The 16999-nt window shown below is 47.4% G+C and overlaps 1 pseudogene; it reads right to left on the bottom strand.

Annotated features, from left to right (window-relative positions):
• Positions 1-15782: 15782 nt before the first annotated feature.
• Positions 15783-16650, bottom strand: LOC147985416 (uncharacterized; annotated as a pseudogene).
• Positions 16651-16999: the final 349 nt, after the last annotated feature.

Raw genomic sequence — 16999 nt, 5'->3', positions numbered from 1 at the left:
TGGCGGCAAGAGTGGAACAAAACACTAGGCGAGAGGCCGAGCCTTCCACCCTTTACCAAGTATATAGATGCATTAAGATAACATGGCAATATAATGATATCCCCAACAAGTAAATAAATGATGTTCCAACAAGGAATGGCTCCAATCTTCACCTGCAACTAGCAACGCTATAAGAAGGGCTGAGCAAAGCGGTAACATAGCCAAACAAGGGTTTGCTAGGTCAAGGTGGGTTAGAGGTTTGACATGGCAATTGGGAGGCTGACAAGCAAAACGTAGGCATCGTAGCATTGGCAAAGCAAGATCGAGCAAACTAGCATAGCAAAGATAGTAGTGATTTCGAGGGTATGATCATCTTGCCTGCACAGTTGTCAGAGTTGACTGGATCCTCACAAGCAAACTCAACGGGCTCCTCGGTAGCGAACTCGTCTCCCGGATCTACCCAACAAGACAAACAAGCAACAAGGGTACAGTCAACCACGTGCAAGACCAAGCAATATGATGAAAAGATGATATGCTATGCGGGATGCGATGCGGGATGCAAAATGCAAGATATGACAGGAAATGCATGAACCTGGCCTCAACTTGGAATTCCAAGGGTGCCACTGGATAAAGGGGATGAAATCGCTTGAAAAACGATAAAAAGATCATTGGAATCGGAGTTACGGTTTGGAAATGGCAAGCGTTTTAAGATATGACACCGGTTTGCGATTTACAGCAAGTAGGCATCTAAATGCAACGAAATGAACATGTTACAGTCACCAAACATGAAAACAAAATACATGGCAGGGATGTACACAAGATTCTTAACAAATCACTAGCACTGAGCCACGGCCAAATTCATCCATCATGAGGTTCAAACAAGCATGGCAAAAACGCAAATGCAAAACAGATCCAGACTTAGTGAAATTAACACTTGTCTGAAATTTCAGATCACGATGCTCTCTTCGGAGCAGCAAAACAACATGATACATGACCTGAAAATGACAAGTAAGAACATGGCATGGAGCTACTCAACAAGCTTAACAAAAGTCCCAAAGTGACCTGGGGCCAAAAGGGATCACAAAATATGTTAACGGGCACACGAACATAGCTAAAACACAATCAGTTTTCAGACTTAGTGAAAACTGAGACATGCTGAAATATAACTCACAAAGGCATGTAATCGAGCTCGATGCACTCACCATGGTGCAAGTCACAGCAAGGCAAGCATACATCCATTAAGAAGGCACAAAATACAAGCTAGACATGGCAAGAACAATGGCATAGCATGCACGGATCAACTACAATAACGCCGGCAAAATCGCAAACGAGTTGACGATCTGCCCAGATTAACAACGAAGCAAAAGTTGAGCTCGATTGACTCAAGCTATGGTGCTCCATAATTGCAAATAAAGACATTGATGGATAGAGCATAATATGAGTAACAAAAGTCCCTTACTGATCATCCTCAAAAGAGGCACGGATCATTAGGAAACAAGCTGAACATATGGCATCATGAACTAAAATATCCCAGACTTAGTGAAAATCACTAAGTTCCTGAAATCAGCAATCTCAGGTGCCTCTCTTTGCAAGCTTGCACAAGTCACCACACACATCCTAAAAATGCATGGGTTGCACCTCTGGAAATAAGACAAAATGCTTAACAAAACATATGAAGGACTCACAGACATATCATGCACACAATAATCATGGCAAAAATGACAAAAGTCTAAGATGAACTAGCAGATCTGACAATTAACTCACGAAGCCTCCTTCTAAAAGCATTTTGGGCACCAAGATGAACTCAAATGAAAATGATGCAATGGAATGAAATGATGTACTCGTCGATACGAACATTTTGATATATCATATGCCTAAATCGGAGCTACGGATGCAAAGTTAAGGGCGGTCAAAGTAGGCATAAAAAATTAGGGGGGAGAAGAGGGAAGTCAACCCAGATCTAGGGTTTCGGCACTGTTCACGGGCGCGCAAACCGAGGATGGCCGGGATCTCGCCGGAGTCTTGCCGGAGAGGAGGAGGCGCCGCGGAGGAGGAGGGGGCCGGCCGGACCGGGGTGGCGGCGCCCGAGGCGGGGCCGGGCGTGGCGGCGCCGTTCTTCACGGGCGGCGGCAACCTCCGGCTGGGGCGGCGGCGGTGCCCGCTGCGGCGGCGGCGGCCGGCCGGGAAGAGGACGGCGGCGGGGCGTGGGACGAAGGGCGGCGGCGGATCGGGCTCGCGGGGGCCCCTCCTGGGCCTCCCTGGCCGGCGGCGGGGATGTGGGCGCGGCCCACGTGGCGGCGCGTGAGTGGACAAGGGGCGGCGGCGGACGCTGTCCAGTCCGATCCGGACACGTCCATCAGTGGCGGGGGTTGATCTGTTTTTTTTAACTAGGGTTTGGGACGGGGGAAGAAGAGATCCGAATGGAGGGGGTATTTATAGACATAGAGGGAGCTAGGAGAGTCCAAATGAGGTGCGGTTTTCGGCCACGCGATCGTGATCGAACGCTCTAGGACATGGAGCAGAGTTTGGTGGGTTTTGGGCCAAATTTGGGGGATGTTGGGCTGCAACACACACGAGGCCTTTTCGGTCCCTCGGTTAACCGTTGGAGTATCAAACGAAGTCCAAATGGTATGAAACTTGACAGGCGGTCTACCGGTAGTAAACCAAGGCCGCATGACAAGTCTCGGTCCAATCCGGAAATGTTTAATCCCCACACATGAAAGAAAGCTAGAAATGACCACCGGAGAAGAACGAAGCGCCGGAATGCAGAACGGACAACGAGAAAAATGCTCGAATGCATGAGACGAACACGTATGCGAATGCAATGCACATGATGACATTATATGAGATGCATGAAAACGAAAACAACACACGGAGACAGAACCCGAACCCGAGGAAATAAATATAACTTAACGCCGGAAATGGCAAGAGTTGGAGTACAAATAGGGAAAGTTACATCTGGGGCGTTACAGTCGAAGTCGATTAGCTCGGTGCGGTAGTTGTCGCGTGCCCCGAAGGTGACAGGGAGGCGGACCTGCCCAATCGGGACCGTGGAGCCGTCAGTGATTCCGGAGAAAGGCTTGGTTGGCTGAAGCTGGCTGTAGGGCACTTGGAGATTGTTGAATGTTTCCACGGACAGGACGTTGAGCCCTGCCCCGCCATCGATGAGGGTCTTGGTGACCACCACGTTGCTGATGATTGGGGAACAGAGCATCGGGAGGACTCCGGCTATAGCCGCACACTTGAGCTGATCTACTGAGCTGAACGTGATGGCGCACGCCGACCACCTGAGAGGGCGCGTGGCTTCGAGCCTGGGGAGGACTGCATTCACTTCGCGGGCGAACTGCTTGAAGATGCATTGAGAGGCTGGGGCTTGAGCCCCGCCCAGGATGCAGGCGATCGTGCGCGGCTCCTGGAAGCCCCCAGCCCCCTCGTCCTGGTGGCGGTCCTCGTTTCTCCTTGGCTGTGGCGGCAGCGGAGGGAGGCCTGCGTTGCCTTGCGGGCGATCCTCACGAGGCTGATCCCTCCAGTCTCCCTCGCGAGGCGGGTCTTGCCAGCGATCCTCGCGAGGTTGATCGCGCCACCCTTGGCACAGGCCACGGTCTTCCCAGCGTCCTGCGTTCCTTCCTCCTCCTCGACCGTAGCCCCGGTCACCGCGGTCGGGGCGACGGCCGATCCTTCCTTCTCGTACGGCTCGGAGCTCTTGACATTCGTTGGTGTTGTGGGTGTGGAGGTCGTGGTACACACAGTACCGACTGCCCTTGGAAGGTTCGGGCTGATCTCTGCCCCGCTTGGTGTCTGGTTCTGCCGCGAGCACGGCAGCCCCCTTGCGCTTCACATCCTTGGCCTTGGGCTTCTTCTCTTCTGGGTCTGCGGCAGGCAGCTCGAGAAGGGAGAGACGTCATTCCTCAGCCCTGGCGCACTTGGTTGCCAAGTTGAACAGCTCCAAGGAAGTGCACATGTCTTCATGCATCGCCAGCTCCTCCTTCATCTTGACATCGCACACGCCGTCGGAGAAGGCTGAGATGATGCCTCCTCAGTCACCTTGGGAATCTTGAGGCGTGCGTTGTTGAAGCGCTGGATGTACTTCTGCAGGGTCTCTCCGGGTTGTTGCTTGATGCGGCGCATGTCGCTCACGGCGGGTGGCCAGTCGCGGGTACCTTGGAAGTTGGCGATGAAGTGGGTGCGCATCTCGTCCCAGGAGGAGATCATGCCTGGAGCCAGGTTCAGGAGCTAGGTGCGGGCCCCGTCCTTGAGCACCATGGGAAACCAGTTCGCCATGACCTTCTCGTCTCCGTTGGCAGCTTCGATGCCCAGCTCGTAGAGCTGGAGGAACTCCGCAGGGTCAGCCGTGCCGTCGTAACGAGGAGGCAGGTCTGACTTGAACTTGCCGGGCCACACGACGTTGCGTAGCTCGGTGGTGAAGGTACGGCAGCCTGTCGTGGCCACGGGAGGCCTTGGGTGACGGAGAGCTTGGTCTTGCGTGTTCCCACGCGCTACAGCTGGGAGCAGCGCGGGGTCTTGACGTGCTGGAGCAGGGAGCGCCCGGGAAGCTTCTTGCGGGCGAGGGACTTCTTGGCAGCTCTGCTCTTGCCGCGCTGGCACCTGACGGAGCGGGTTCCGCCCAGGGGCCACGCGCCTTGGAGCCATGGCGCCTTCCTGAGGAGGAGGCGGTCGGGGCGCCACCGGAGCTTCGTCGCCCGTGCGCGGCGGGGTGCGGTGCAGCGGAACGGACGGCGCAGGAGAGCCCCCTGCGGCGCGGACGAGCTCGGTGACGCGGTCAAGCCATTCTTCGTAGACGTCGTCGACGGGATGGTAGCGCAGGAGCTCGTTTGCCGCGATGAGCGCAGCTCGAGCCTCCATGGGTGCACGGAGCGCGCGAGACGAAGAACCAGCCGGGGCGAGCGAGGGAGTTGCGGTGCGGCCGTCTTGCCGCACGGACGGATGCTAAGACGATGCTTGCTGCTCGTCCCCCACCGGGCCGGTGGCGGCGTTGACGGCAGGTGACGGGGAACGGCGAGGACGCCCGCCGACAGGAGACGTCTGGGTGACGTGGGAAGCGAGAGCGGCCCGGCGCTCGGCGCGGGCCCGACGAGTGTCGGACATGGGCGCGATGGTCGGAGGAGAATGGGGTGGTGGAAGACGAATTCCGGCGCACCCCTACCTGGCGCGCTAAATGTCAGATTTCGGGTTCCAGCAGACCCTTGAGATTCGAACACTGGGGTGCGCGCGGAGATTTCGTCTCCTACCTACCTGCACCCCTCCTCCTTGCTAAGATCTAAGCTATGGAAAGAACAACACAAGAGACACCGGGTTTATACTGGTTCGGGCCACCATTGTGGTGTAATACCCTACTCCAGTGTGTGGTGTGGTGGATTGCCTCTTGGGCTGATGATGATAAACAATACAAGAAAAAACGGCCTTGCGAGGGTCTGTTTTTGGCTGGGGCGATGAACTGCTGGGAGGAGTCCAGTCATCCTTCTCTCTCTCTTCTCGATTGTTTATGCCTCTTTGTCTCTCTAAACCTCTCTGGCTCTCTCAACCTCTCTGGCCCTCTCCGATCCTGTGGGTGGCTGGTTCTATTTATAGAGGCCCTGATCCTCTTCCCAAATATCGAGCGGGAAGGGAGCCAACAATGACGGGCTAATTTGAAGGGGGACAGCTAGTGCTAGCTATCCTGACAAAAGTAGTCTTCGCCTGCACAAAGCTCTGGTGGTGACGCCGTCTTGGACTCCACAATGACCTCCGTCTTGCAGTCCTCCTGGTCTTGGTCTTGTTGCACCGAAATGGCAACCTTTGCCTGATGCCTCGGTACTCCGCGGCTGCGCTTGCTCCTCTTGCACCAAAGGAAAAAGGAGGACACTGCGTGGGCTGGCACCCGCCTGGCGCCCTAGGTCGTCATGGTTTGCGTCACGGGCACCTCGTGAGGCCTATGGTTTTATATACTAATGGCGCACTACGTGGTGCGCCATTAGTATACCAGATACTAATGGCGCACCAGTGGTGCGTCATTAGTAATAAATACTAGTGACGTGATACTAATGACGCATCAATGATGCGTCATTAGTAAGCAAAACTAATACACTATTAGTAGGCCTTTTCATAGTAATGAATGTACCGTATATACCACGACATGTGAGTGTATATCACAATGGAAATTATACCAGACCGCCCACCTCGTGTCGAAGCCTGTATCCGGCACTATTATACCAGACCACGAGGCAGACGCCCCATAGCCAACGCCCCGCCCCGTCGTGCCAGGGCACGTGCCACCTGCCCCCGTTTCCTCAGAGCCTGCACCCGGCCCCGTCATACCAATGTACACGGTGTCTGCCCCCATTGCTCCACCCGAGCCCTTACTCTTTGGGTTTGAGTCTGATGCTGATTCCAAGCTCAACGACCCTCTGTCCACAAATGTTGGACTTAAAGAATTATGGAAGTTGTACGGCGCATGCATGGATGAGTTGAAGGAGCAGGAGTGTACCTGTGAGCTCGCCGAGTTGCCTGACGCCACCCACCGTAATGTTGAATGCGTAGAGCCTGAGGCCAATGCAGTTGTGGAAGCTGCTATCGTGCCCAACTGCATCCTTGCCACACGCCATTTTGTTTTGGTATTCGAGGCCACCACGGCTGTGAAGCCGGCATGTCGCAGTCGATCGAAGCGGTGGACATGGTTGTTGGCAACATGGATGCCGCCCGTGTGTTCTTAGCCAACGTCGAAGTAGAAGACGACACCTAGCTAGCTATATATAGTTAGATATTTTAGTTTTAAACTTTCATATTTTACGTATGTAAATGTAATTCAGACATTTTATTGTGCAAATTAAGTACGTCCGATGTTGAAATACTACATGTTTGAATTAATCGGGTGGACAACTTCACACACAAATAATTTTGAAGAACCATTTGTGATGGTACCAATCACAGCACTCGGTTATGGGAGCCAATCGCGCACCTGTATCACACACGATGGACGGACCTGAGATGTACGCAACGTTCCTCATCATCACAATCGATTGGATTACGAGATCGCGTGCTACAAACGAGTGACGGTTTTAATAGAAACGGGATATAGAACTATAGAAGTACTCATTGTCACTTACGTTCATAATCTACAACACACCTGCAGAGTAATTAAAGTTGCATCTACTAGGACTTTTTTTTTTGAAAAGGGGAATCCATCATAATATATATCTCAGCAATCCATCATAGGTGTAAATTTGGATGTTCAAAAGCTCAATACTAGATCACAACCAAAAGGATAACAATCCATCCTGCAGTCTACAATTACATCACAGCCAAAAGCACTAAATATAACATTGAGTTTCGGTGAATGTACTCCACCCAACAAGAGTACTAATTCAGCAGATATATACTAAAATGTCTAAAATATCAGCAAAATTCTAGCAATAGATCCTTTTAGCTCGACAAACATGCCTCTGGGAACTGATGCAAATCCTTATACCAATGGCGACCTGAAAATAATAATAAGTCAATTATCTTACAAGAATTGATGTTCCAGAAATGTATTTTGCAAGCAAGAACAGTTCTGAATTACAATCCAACAAATATTTCCTGTGAAAAATGTATGGACACGGCCACTACATGCACATGACAAACATGTTCCAAGAAAAACAATTAACTCTCCACATGCCCCATGATAGCATGCACATACCCAATCAGACCCGTCACCAAACCTTCGTCTTGCACAACTACACAAGAGAGCAAGCAACACACACGCACACTGAAACCAATTTGTTTCCCAGGCTACACAACACTCCCGAGTCCTAAAATGCCTGTAAATCCCGTGGGGGAGGTTTGGTGTTGCCGCCCAACCTGGAAGTCACGCTCGCTGAGTTTGTTGCCATGACATTTCTTCAGGCATGTGAGTTCGCAGACATAAACTTCTCATGCTTATGCAGATCCTAGTGGTGAAGCTCCGGTGCAGACGGATGCTGGACCTCGCGGCGTGGCTTTGAGGGGACTGATCCTTTCTATGGGGCCAAAGGTGCAGGATTCCGGGCGGCGGCCCCGGAGAAGTGGTGGGTGGATCCACGTGACGCGGCCCCGAACATAGTTAGTAAAATAGATGGTCTGTGAACCCAAACTACCGCTAGAAACAATGACTGACATAGTGCGCCTTCATTAGATATCCAATAAATGTCCTGTTAATCCTAACCAGTTCTGAAGATACTTCTCTAACACCACCTAGAATAATTTCACTTCAATAGCAACCTAACTCCTACAACGTGAACTTTAGAACTTACACATATTACTCTAGCAATACCAACCTGAGATGACAATATTGCTAATTGTGATAACGGAACACTAGGTGGCAATTAATTACACTATTAATTTATTAAAATTACATAATATATTGATTACAACAAAGCTTTAAAATATGTTGTCTGGAGATTGAACATGCATAATATCTAGGTATATGTTATAGGTTTTGACTTAGAAATTCTAGATGTGGTACAACACAACATGTTGCATATGTTATATGGGAAACTATCTTTGATAGATCAAGGGTGATTGCTTCAATAGCATAAGGGATATAGAACTATTGAGCTAATAATCGTCATTTATGCCGATAGTGTATAATGAGCTCCACGGCAATAACAATGAGGAACCCTTCTCCCAGTGACCACAATATTTATCTGTTCCTTGAGTCGGTTAGATCTTTTTTTATCTCTGATATATATCGTAGATGTGATTTCCTAATCCATCTCTTGCTTACATATAATGCAACCAACGAAACCCGGCCAAAGAGAAATGACTATTCTGTTACGGGAAGGAATGATCATTTGTCGGTATATTTTATGACTGCTTCCTGTGCTTTTCTAATACAAGGAATAACTCATCCACGTACACATATCACCACACGCATAATAAGACTGAGCATACTTTTGTAGGACATCTACATTTTTCATGAGTTGGGTATTTATTAACACATCTCAAAAATTATCTTCCTATCAAATACATTCCCATGCGTGCATAAATTGAGCATTCAGATTCAATCCATGGTGGATGTATTTTCACCCGCACACCTCTACACTCCGCCAACAAGTGTGCGACAATACTATTTTTTTCCTCAAAATATATAAACTTTCAAGATCGCATACATCAGATAATGCTTTTATGATTCGAAGAACAGTTAATACTGATAATTGATCTCCTTATTAATATCAAACAGTATATGTTATAACATATAAAGGTTTTCACAATAAAAATCTGCAAAGGTAATACTCAGAATCACGTTTATATGTTATATATCCTTATTAATTTCGATCTACTGCTGGCTTGATCTTGGAGAGTGTAAGAGTCAAGCAAGGCTAAGGATGCAAGGTGCTAAAGAAAAAAACTGTGAACTCTGTAGTTACATTGGTCGTTTGGTCGATTTGGAGAGAACGGAACAGTAGAGTTTTTGATACAAAAAACACACCCACGCACTCCGATTCAGCGGCTTCTGGACAAGATTAAAACGGAGGCTAATATGTGGGACACTGCAAGCAAAAATGGGATGGCGCACTGTGCCTGATATAACGGAGTTTAATTAGTTTGTTTTTGTTCCTAGAGTTCCCTCTCCTTTTATATCTGCTTTTTTTTGGCTTGTGCTGTATTTGTGCATGTGCAGGATTCTGCCGGCCGTACCCCTCTTTCTATCTATATATTTACATGCACTCCTCATGCATGGTTCGAAAAAAAATGATCTATCATGTTGTTATCAATTAACAACCACACACAACAAATGCAATTCTCATAATATAAAACGCTCTAGTTGTATGAGTTGTCCGTTAACTTCGTAAAAGTATGCACGATAAATCGTGTTTAAAGAAATGCTTACTGAAGTGAGTAATTTTGCTTAAAATGGTTTTTATTGAGTATCACTCACGTGTGTGAGGGTTGTTTTTTCCTGCACACACAACTTACCCAATTTCCTTGAGTTTCGGCCATTTATATAGATCATTGTGATTTCCTAATCCATCTCTTGCTTACATATAATGGAACCGACGAAACCCGGCTAATAGAGAAATGAGTATTCTGTTTCAGGAACGTACGGTCTTCTGTAGGTATATTTTATGGCTTTCTGTGCTTTTCTAATATGATGAATTACGTGAGCCCTGTAAACTCTATCCTTTTTAAAATATATTCAGATGAGGAGCCTCCCCCCCCTCCCCCCACCCCCCCCCCCCACCCCCTGGTCATTTCAAAAAAAAAATATCCTGGTACACATACCCTCACACACATAATAAGAGTGAGCAGACTTTTGTACGGACATCTATATTTTTCATGAGTTGGGTATATATTAACACATCGCAAAAATTACCTTCCTACCAAACACATTCCCTTGTGTGCATAAATTGAGAATTCAGATTCTTTTAGAGAAAAGCCATATGCCCGACTTTATAGATAAAGCCATACGGAAGAGTAGCAACAACCAACACAGCCCACACAAGCCAACCATAGTCAACGAGCCACCCAACACAGGGCAAGAGAACAAGAGAACATCAGTACAGTATAGCGGCACACAGGAACGGCTAATACAAACGGGGCACGCAGGCCACCACCTACGCACTCAGAATGCCCAACAGCTACGATGAAGCGCCAACGGATGGAGATGACATCAAGTTTGCAGACGCCCGCACTTTGTTGATCAGCACCTCCATATCATCACGGTCCGCCGATTTAATCAATAATTTCCACTGCTGCAACACATTTTAAATAGGACATCAGCAGGCTTATTAGGAAAATACCCTCAATAGTGAATTTGTTTCTAGTAGTCCATAGCGCCTAGCAAAGAGCACCCAACCTAATCCGAAACAGCCTCCTAGATCGGCCCTGTAAATTGGCCGTCAATAGACGAACATCCGAGAAGGAACCAGGGGCCCAAGAGGTGTTCAAACAAGAACGAACACACCCCCAAACCAGCTTGGCCAAAACACAATGGAAAAAAATATGATTAGTGTCTTCTATGGTAGAACATAAAGCACAGAAGGCAGAACCAGGGCCGTTCCGCTTCTGAATCTGATCAGCAGAAGGTAGTCAGCCCCTAAAGGCTTGCCAGAGAAAGAATTTGATCTTCGAGGGGATCCTGGCCGCCGAGATTTGCTTAAACTTGGTGGAAGGAGGTCCAAAAATAAGCCTAGCATACAACGATTTGACCAAAAACTTCGCAGACGTAGTGTGAGGCCAAGAAACGGAGTCCACCTCCTCCGAGAGAACAGGGAACAAAGCAGCAAGGCTTTTTGGTCTGTAAATGATATCCCACTTAACAAAATCTATTTTCGTTTATTATCCACAGAATTCCAAAAAAGGCCCTTCTATGTTTGTCAAAGCTTGCATGAGTGCCTTTAGAAAGTAAAAAAACACATAGTGAACATAGTGAGGGAGGAAAGGCAGGAATTAATAAGAGAAACTTTGCCAGCAAAGGTTTTATATCTACCATGCCACGGTAGAACTCTATTTCCTACCTTAGAAACCAAAGGTTTGAACTCCATGGCACATAGACGGAAAGGAGAGATAGAGAGCCCCAAGTATTTGAAGGGAAAACCCCCTAGAGAATAGTTAAGAAGTTGGGAAACACGCAATGCTTCGGCCTCGTCAACTCCCGTAACAATAACCTTGCTCCTAGAAGAGTTGATTTTGAGCCCCGACAAGGCTTCGAAGCAGAGCATGATAAACTTAAGGTTAGCAATACAGGAGTCGTTCAACTCCACAAGAATAACCGTGTCATCCTCATATTGGAGAGTGATACCCTGGGGCGGAGGTGGGAAATGACAGGGGAGATGTGTCCGGCTGAGGCCGCCCGGTCGAGCATACACGATATTGCATCTGCAACAAAGTTAAATAGAATAGGCGAAGCCTGATTGCCTTGCCGAAGGCCACGACCATTGGCGAAGAATTTGCTAACCGAGCCATTGATAGCCATCGCTGTATGACCACCAGAGACAACTGCATCAATCTATGGACAATACCGGAGTCAAATCCCTTAGCAAAAATGACGTGACGGAGAAAATCCTAGCTAACCGAGTCGCAGGCTTTCCCGAAGTCAAGATTGAGAATAATCGCTCTGGTACCTCTCATCCTAAGGCCATGGACAATCTCATGCATACAAAGGACACCATCTAAAATAAACCTACCTTTTATGAAAGCGGATTGGGAAGGGTTAATAATACGATGGGCCACAGGCGATAGCCTCGTTGCCAGCCCTTTAGGAGGGAACTTGGCAAAGTTGTTAATCAGGGCAATGGGCTGAAACTGAGAAATAGACTCAGCACCCTTAACTTTGGGAATAAGGGAAAGGATGGCATAACTAAGGTGTGAAATGTCCACATTACCGAGACAAAAAACCTTGAATAATATCACAAACCAACGAATGAAGGGTGGGCCAGAACCGTTTAAAGAAAGGGGTCGAGAATCCATCCGAGCCCGAGGCCGAGTTCACATTAGGTGAATTGATGGCCATATCAATCTCTTCAACTGAGAGGGGAATCGGAAGAGCCGCGTTCTCTTCGTCTGAAACCCGCCTAATCCTGGGCCCAAAGATTGGGGGAGATAATGAAACCCAAGGCTAGCCTGGCCGCTAGCTGATCAGAAAATAAATTGAAGACGTGATCCATAATCAGGCGAGGGTCAACAAACCAAACATCGTTTATAACCAAACTATCAATAGAACATCTGCAACGGCGGCCATTGGCAATAGCAAAAAAATACGCAGTTGGGGAATCCCCTTTCAGAGTCCAATTAATGGTGCCACCTTGCTTCCAATAGACCTCAGCCTGCTGGTGTAGTTGCATGAGAGAGCCCTCAAGCTCATAACTATATTGCCAGCCAATAGCCCGGACAAATCGGCCTCTGCATCTAAGGACGAGACCTGCCTCAACAGGCCACACTTGCGTTTGAGAGCATCAGTCACGCGATTACGGCCCAGCCTTTGAGGAATTTCTGAAGTTGGTAAGAGCAGAAGTGTCAGTCGTCCATTGGGCCAAAAGACCCGACTCTTGAATTAAGGAGGGAGGAGATCTTCGCCGAGACCATATCAAAGAAAAAATCAACCAAAAGCCAAGAAGCATCAAACTGGAATCTAGAAGAAATTACCGTGGAGGATACGCCCAAATCCAAAGATGAGGGGGGAGTGGTCTGAAACAACATGGGGCAGGGCAGAGAGAGAAGCTTGAGGAAAAAGAATGTCCCAAGACGAAGTAGCAAAAACACGATCCAACACCGAGCGGATCGGGTTGGCCTCATGGTGCATGTATTCACATCTCACACCTCCATACACTCCACCAACTAGTGTGAAACAATTTTGTTTTCAAAATATATTAGCTCCCAAGATTGCATACATCGGGCAAGGCTTTTATGATACCAAGAGAACATAATCCCACCCTCAAAACAGAAAATAATCCCACTACAGAACATGTGGCAATATGGAACCATCAAATAAATTAGCCTAATATGTCTAACAAAATCATTTTAAGAATTTAACTGGCACAAAACATTAATGAAAAGTTTCTAGGAAACAATATTGATGATAATTTTACTTAGGGACCAACAAAAAAGTGGCATACAATATTGTGTATATGATGCTGCAATGAGATATATGTTTCTACTTGGTGCGGATTACTTGATAAAATGTATGTGCAACGGTTTTCACAAAAAAAGTATGTGCAAACATAATACTCAGAATCATGTTTATATATTATATCTCCTTATTAATATAGAACTATCATTTTGTTCTTAATCAACAACCACAAACAACAAATGTACTTCTCATAATATAAAATAAAATAAAAACTCTAGTTTGTACCAGCTGCCCGTTAACTCCAAAAAAGTATGCACATGCTAAATCATGTTTAAAAAAATGCTCAGTGAAGTGAGTTATTTTGCCTGAAAAAGGGTTTTATTGAGCATCACTCATGTGTGTGAGGGCTACCAAACTATCAATAGAACATCTGCAACAGCGGCCATTGGCAATAGAAAAAAATACGCAATTGGGGAATCCCCTTTCAGAGTCCAATTAATGGTGCCACCTTGCTTCCAATAGACCTCAGCCTACTGGTGTAGTTGCATGAGAGAGCCCTCAAGCTCATAACGATATTGCCAGCCAACAGCCCGGACGAATCGGCCTCTGCATCTAAGGACGAGACCTGCCTCAACAGGTCACACTAGCGTTTGAGAGCATCAGTCACGCGATTACGGCCCCAGTCTTTGAGGAATTTCTGAAGTTGGTAAGAGCAGAAGTGTCAGTCGTGCATTGGGCCAAAAGACCCGACTCTCGAATTAAGGAGGAAGGAGATCTTCGCCGAGACCATATCAAAGAAAAAATCAACCAAAAGCCAAGAAGCGTCGAACTGGAATCTAGAAGAAATTACCGTGGAGGATACGCCCAAATCCAAAGATGAGGGGGGAGTGGTCTGACTCAACATGGGGCAGGGTAGAGAGAGAAGCTCGAGGAAAAAGAATGTCCCAAGACGAAGTAGCAAAAACACGATCCAACACCGAGCGGATCGGGTTGGCCTCATGGTGGATGTATTCACATCTGCACACCTCCATACACTCCACCAACTAGTGTGAAACAATTTTGTTTTCAAAATATATTAGCTCCCAAGATTGCATACATCAGGCAAGGCTTTTATGATACCAAGAGAACATAATTCCACCCTCAAAACAGAAAATAATCCCACTATAGAACATGTGGCAATATGGAAACCATCAAATAAATTAGCCTAATATGTCTAACAAAATCATTTTAAGAATTTAACTGGCACAAAACATTAATGAAAAGTTTCTAGGAAACAAAATTGATGATAATTTTACTTAGGGACCAACAAAAAAAGTGGCATACAATATTGTGTATACGATGCTGCAATGAGATATATGTTTCTACTTGGTGCGGATTACTTGATAACAGGTATGTGCAAAGGTTTTCACAAAAAAAGTATGTGCAAACGTAATACTCAAAATCATGTTTATATATTATATCTCCTTATTAATATAGAACTATCATTTTGTTCTTAATTAACAACCACAAACAACAAATGTACTTCTCATAATATAAATGAAATAAAAAAAACTCTAGTTTGTACGAGCTGCCCGTTAACTCCAAAAAAGTATGAACATGCTAAATCATGTTTAAAAAAATGCTTAGTGAAGTGAGTTATTTTGCCTGAAAAAGGGTTTTATTGCGCATCACTCATGTGTGTGAGGGCTGCTTTTCCCAGCATACACAAGTGACCTAATTTCCTTGAGTTTCAGTCATTTATGCATCTTCAAAATAAACAATGTAGAACTCCCACTAGATCGACCAGGCGAGCACTACTCTGCCACTAACATGGAACCTCAAACGATGAACTAATTATACGAGGACAGAAGCGCCGATGTTCTCTCCGCAAGATCCCATTTGATTACTTTTAAATTTGATGGATATGCAAGATTCTTATAATATGGACTCAAGCAGTCAGTGTACATGTCGCCGGAAGTTCAAAAAAAAATTGAGAATAAAACTTCGCTTTATAATCCCACTTAAGGAGATGCATGAAGTAATAAACTCCCCCGGGAGATTGTATGTGTACAATATGTGACAATCCAAGAATCAATATATATTTTTCTTCATAATTAACCTTTAATATACTAATAGTGAATTTGAACACACACACACCTGTATCCTCCTTTCTCTTTCCTTTGGTGTTTCCAGCTTAATTATCGGGCTCCCCAGGAAGCTCCTAGTAGTGAAGAACAAAGGAGGAGTATATATGTAACTGTGAGCATTTGCATAATTACGAATATTTAACCACTGTATTCTAGAGTGTACCTCCTGTGCAGTTTCTAGCTCCACCTTCTTGTGAAGTCCCTTCATCATGGATGTTGACGTCCTTCCTAGTTCTCCTCGCAGGAAGAACAGCATTATTTCTTGTATCACCATCACTATCGTTAGCGACCATCTCAGAAACACTAGCGAGCAGATACAATGCTGTGACGTCTGCTTCGTCCGGTTCCAAACTTCCATCACTGCTTTCATCTTCCGAACTAGTTTCAACCTGGAGATGGCCGTCGTCACCCACTGGAGAAGGAGGTGGCGCTGTAAACAGGCGCCTGTTAGGCACCGGAGGAGAGGGCGCAATCAGCCAGCACCTGTTGCCTCGTGAGGACGAAGAATTCTGCGCTGACTCACCTGCAGAGCTTCGTCCGCGTCCGCGACCGCGTCCGCGTCCACCACCACGACCACGACGAGGACCGCTGCTGCCTCCTGTGGCCACTTTCGTCTTGTAGCTAATCCTCAAGATCTTGGCCGGTGGGGCTGGACGACAGTTTCACCATCGCTAACATGGATTCCTTTCACCAAATCGGATTTCCTCTTGTTGATCGGAACCTCCACCTCCACGCATCCATCCGATGACGGCTGCAGTGGGAGAATTTTGGCGTGTTCCGTGATTGTCCGGCGTGCAGAGCCCTCTGCATCGTCGACGTCCTTCGGCGTCGCGCGGCCAATCGAGGTACGCTCGGGCTCGACCTGGTCGGCAGCGGCCTTCTCCTCACGCGCGGCCGCGTCGAAGCCGGCCTCGCAGCGCCCGATACAGGGAAGGGGAGCGCGCAAGAGATCCGCGGCGTCACCGCTTCCCAGCTGGGCGCCGCGGCGGGCGTCACCGGCGTTGGAGGGCATATTTTCGGCGGCGTAGTGTGTTGGCAAGGCGAAAACCTAGACGATGGAGACGAGTATGGGGCGTCCGTCGGCTGCAGTACTGCAGTGTGGCAAAGCTTAAAGAGACAAGAGTGTGGGATCGTACGTGAGACAGCGAGTGCGGATTTTGTGTACCTGCGCGTGTTCAGGCGACCGCGATTGGTTCTGGCCATCAGGAGGCTATCCACGTGGGTTCCACCAGCGAACTAATTGCGAGCCAATTTGTAACACCTGGCATATTTTCCGAGAGTAATTTTTTTTTTGAGAAAATTTCCAAGAGCCTCTTGCAATCGACCAGCACAAGGGCAAGGCCCGGCTGTGTGCCACCCCAAGCGCCGG

The sequence above is a fragment of the Triticum urartu genome, chromosome 2A (assembly GCF_056163025.1).
Source record: "Triticum urartu cultivar PI428250 chromosome 2A, HENAU_Tu73, whole genome shotgun sequence".
In the NCBI taxonomy this organism is placed as follows: domain Eukaryota; kingdom Viridiplantae; phylum Streptophyta; class Magnoliopsida; order Poales; family Poaceae; genus Triticum; species Triticum urartu.
This window is presented reverse-complemented; position numbering and strand designations above follow the sequence as displayed.